This window comes from Acyrthosiphon pisum, chromosome A1, assembly GCF_005508785.2.
Source record: "Acyrthosiphon pisum isolate AL4f chromosome A1, pea_aphid_22Mar2018_4r6ur, whole genome shotgun sequence".
NCBI classification, from domain to species: domain Eukaryota; kingdom Metazoa; phylum Arthropoda; class Insecta; order Hemiptera; family Aphididae; genus Acyrthosiphon; species Acyrthosiphon pisum.
Window position 1 is genome coordinate 156862642 of NC_042494.1, and position 4741 is coordinate 156867382.

A 4741-nucleotide genomic window follows, 5' to 3' on the forward strand; every position below is an offset into this window, starting at 1 on the left:
AAAATACCTGAGTCCCGAATTCAAATAGCTACTGTTGTCACTTGTCTGTCATATTTAAACACCCAAACTGGTCACGACGCTGATTGAGCCTTCCAATTCGCGGACCTCACATCAGTACGGGATGCCATATGAGAGGCCCGGAGGTCCACGATCGATGTAATTTGGTTCAACTCGAAGTCCGACGTCTAAAGACCACGAGCACCGGTGTTCCGTTTTCGTTACCGGACCGTAGTCCGTACATAACTTGATTGAGTCGAGAACGCTCCTTTCGTCGTCTTGGTTGGAATCCTCGTGCGTTGCTTCCGGTTTCTAGTTACAGACAACCTCTATATAATGCCTATTTATCCCACCAGTAAGCTATATGCGAGTTCATCACGACTACGCGTGCTGAAGAGTGAGCGCCGTCGATAAATCCTGCAGTCTTCGCACATGAATTTGAAACAGGAAACTTCATAATATGCTGTCTATGCTGTTTTGGCGATAGTATTATTGATTATTATTGACGTGCAGTGAATAGGTACTGTGTCTCCAAAAAATCCGAAACGCAGATAAATGCGAGCAAAATAATAAAGTTAGACGTTGGCCATAATAACGTCGGCCATTCATTGGATTGTGATCACAACCGAAGACGACTCGGAGGGAACGAGCTCGTTTATGTGTATAATATATATATATATATTCACGTTCACGGCTCACTGACCCTATCCCTTCGGGCACGCCAGCGCGCGCGTGTATGTGGTTTTTGCATCAAAACTCGTGTCCACGACAAGTGAGGTCGAAAAGGGTTGACTCTCGACCGGCCGACAAAACTTTTCCAATCCGCATTATTGTAAACTCCGTGACCAGTTAAATCGCATGCATGTATACAATTGCACCGAATTATCTTCGAGTGTACTCCACATTGTATTATAACAATAATGTCGATGATGTAGGTATATAGATATATATATACGTACAAATTGACCCATCGTTTAGTAGTTTAGTTATTAGTTTATAAATATTATTATGTAGATGTATAACATAATATTATAATGCAATAAATAATACGATTTTAGGTAGTGAGTATTACATATATTTTTACCAACATAGGTAACTCAAAAGAAGAAGAAGATAATAAAATAAAATCATATTGCTGAGGTACACAGTTATACACACCTGGAATGAATAATAACAACAGAGACAATACTACATATTGTTCAAATTAATAGTGTTTCCAAACAACCAGTTTTACTACTTATTTCTAGAATGTAGCTATAGTAAGAGTTGCACTGTACTCAAACTTTAAACAAATAATATTATATTTTGTAATAAAACGTTCACGATTTTATTTTTGCACCTATATCTATTATAATAATATTTACGTTTGATTATTTTTGTTTTAAACAGAGTGCACCTCAATATTCTTGAAAGGCCCGTGTACTTGCACAATATGCTGTCATATACACTTTTAAAATTTAAATAAATTAAATCCAGAGGTAGATGTGTTTATAATTTTTATACAGAGAAAACATAGGAAAAATCATATAATTATTTATATGATATATAGGTACCGTTCCATTAGATGAAATTTATATTGAAAGTATAGATACGTATGAACTATTATAATTTCATTACAGAATAAATTTAATAAAAATATCCATTATACCTTTGCTCGGTAAAATAAATATTTATCGTCTTATGCAAATTATTAATAAGATTGTGTCTTGCGTCTTGCGTGAGTCTATCGTTACCTAACCGTATTATTTTAGAGAAACAGTTTTAAATGAGTGGGTAATTTCTAGCATTGTGCCGTATGACTACTAACATTTCATATTTTTTTAGTTCGTAATAATTCAATTTAGAAACTGCATTTGGTAAAATAAATTAGAATGCCGAATCAGAAACCCGATAGTTATATTGATTAAAAGATAGGTAGGTAATTATTTAAAAAATAAAATAATATGCATCTACCTACCTAGAACTTTTTAAGTTGGCGACGATTTGTATTCAGAATTTTTTTTTACTCGAATATCCGAGGAGAATATTGCAATAATAATCAATTGTTTGGGCTTTTCGAATAAACTGTTAAATCCAAAACCATTACCGTTATCTACTATTGAAATACCTAGTTAAATATTTCTCCTCGGACGGGTTTCGGATAAAACCAAGCGGTGCAGCCATAATCCTAAACATTTTCAGCGATTCGTAATTTCGTTTCGAAGGGTATTCCCATGAGCAAGTTTTCATCCGAATCACGCGATGCGTCTACCACGACCGAGGTATACCATTGTTGAGCCCAACGGATATTATTTACCTTTATCTATCCTGCCTAGAGGGCAATTCTGCGGAATGTAACGATATTTATGGGCTTTCCGGGCAAGAGTTTAATATAATACGCCCCTCTACCAAGTGTTCCGACACAAATGACCTATGAGTTTGGATATTTTTCTGGATAACATTATCTCATCTCCATTGTGTCGGTACCCGCAAGCCACCACTACAGCACGCTGTATAATAATATATTTCATTCGTTTTTATATCTTGTAAAACTTACAGAATTTAGACGGAATGACAGTGTCCAATAGACAGTTAATACTCTGTTAATTACGCACGAGAGCTGGTTGCGTTGGACGTAACGGGTAATTAGTAATTAATAACTATATATACATGGCCGTATATAGGTATACGGCTTAAAAAAAAGGCGCCGGGCGCTGACAGAAACCTGCGTCATAAATCTAGTTAATAGCAGCAATTAAAGTAAAGAAATAATCACCAAGTTTGTAAGTTAATGAAAATAAAGAAAATCTATTGGGTGTATTAGGTACCCATTATTATTACACTGTCTTATAATAATTGTCCTAAATTTTTCGAAACTTTTCAGGGCCTTCCTGAGGTCAACTCTAATCACGAGTATCTGACTAGATTGGAATGAATTACAATTTTAAAATGTCGTAAAGCTAAAACATAACAATAATTATTGTCATATTTCTCTTCTATATAATATAACTATAATAATATGTACCATAAAATACTGTTGTATATTTGTATAATTTATCTCTATATCCGTTCAAATAAAATATTACATTCGTTTTAAAATAAACCGTTTAGTAAATTTCTAGTTGTATACAGTACAAAATATTACAATATAATATCTGTTTGAAATTAAATATCGATTCGTACCAACCAAATAATATGATGGTTCCTGCTTAACTTACACGCTGATACGCTGTGTATTTGCTTATCAAATTACGTGAACTCGATTTTAATGAAAAAAAAAAAAAAATCTAAAACAATAATTTTGATTTCACTGTAATTGAATGTTTTTCTGTCGGATATTTATTATCTACAGAAAATAATAAATAATAATAGTTCAAATAATCAATAAGTCATATATACTGAACACTGACGCGTATAGGTTAAAATGTTAAATAGGTATATTTTACCTCTATATTTTCATATTTAATTACCCATTTATATAATATATGTGTGTACTATACTGTTATGTCAATGTTATACTATTGAATAAATAATTTAATAATGTATATGTTTTTTCATTGGAAATCAAATTTTAATTAACGATTAACTATTACTCCATAATAACGCGGAGCCATTTTGGTGGAGTAAATGAGTTATAAAGAGTTAACAAGATATAAAAACAAGCATATTAATTGTATTAACTAAATGTAGTACCTACTATAATATCTAGGTCTCTTGACATTTATAAGGTACACTATTACATCAGATATTAAATATATATACCTAACTAAACTAACCTTTAATTTAAAAATATCCACATAATGAGGAAATTCAGGAGCTGTAAATGTGGCAAACATTGCAAACGCCATGTTCCAGCATTTGGTCTGTTTCGTTCTAGTAACCAGAACCGTGGGTGTTTTTGTTTATACTATTGCCGTTATCGTTATCACAATTCACGACTAATTTTTTTTTATGTCTTACACCATGACCACGGTTAAATAAAATACCGCACTAAACCAAGCGCTCGCGAATTTCTACGTTTTCAACGTTTCAAACGTTCGCGTTCGTTCTGCAAAACGTTTGCCGCTCCAGAATTTCCTCAATATATTTTTCTTACTGTGTTTTCTGAATTATTAATTTATATACACAATATTTGTGTATGCATATTTGTTGCGTACACTCATTATTTTACACATCACATTTGATTTACTTGCATAATATTATATTTTAAGCTTTCATAAATGGTTATTAGATAATATTCAGTGTTGTGCTTAGATAAAAAAAAATTATCTAGATATAGATAAGATATCTGAATTTAATATTACCTAGATATAGATAGATACTGTAGAAATTGAATTTATCTAGATATAGATAGATAAAATAATTTTTATCTAGATATTTATATAAGGTATTACTTCAAAATTTAAATTTATACTAATAATTGAAAATTAAAATAAACTTGTATTTGATTATTACAATATTTACATAATTAGACAATATTCCAAGCATTCTAAAGATAAGTTGGTAACATCATATTATCCCAAACATAACAAAAGATTCTGTATAATGCAAAAAAAAGTTATTTTGTGATACGCATCTGTATTTAATGAAGTCTTTATTTTCATTCCCATCAAATATAATATTGCGTACATATGGTGAAAACTAAAGACCCAGGCTCTAATAATTGACATATCAAATTTACTTAATTCATATTGTAGAAACTGTGATGTTATTGTAATTCTTAATAAATGGTTATACATTTAAAGTTTAAGCCTAATAAATATTT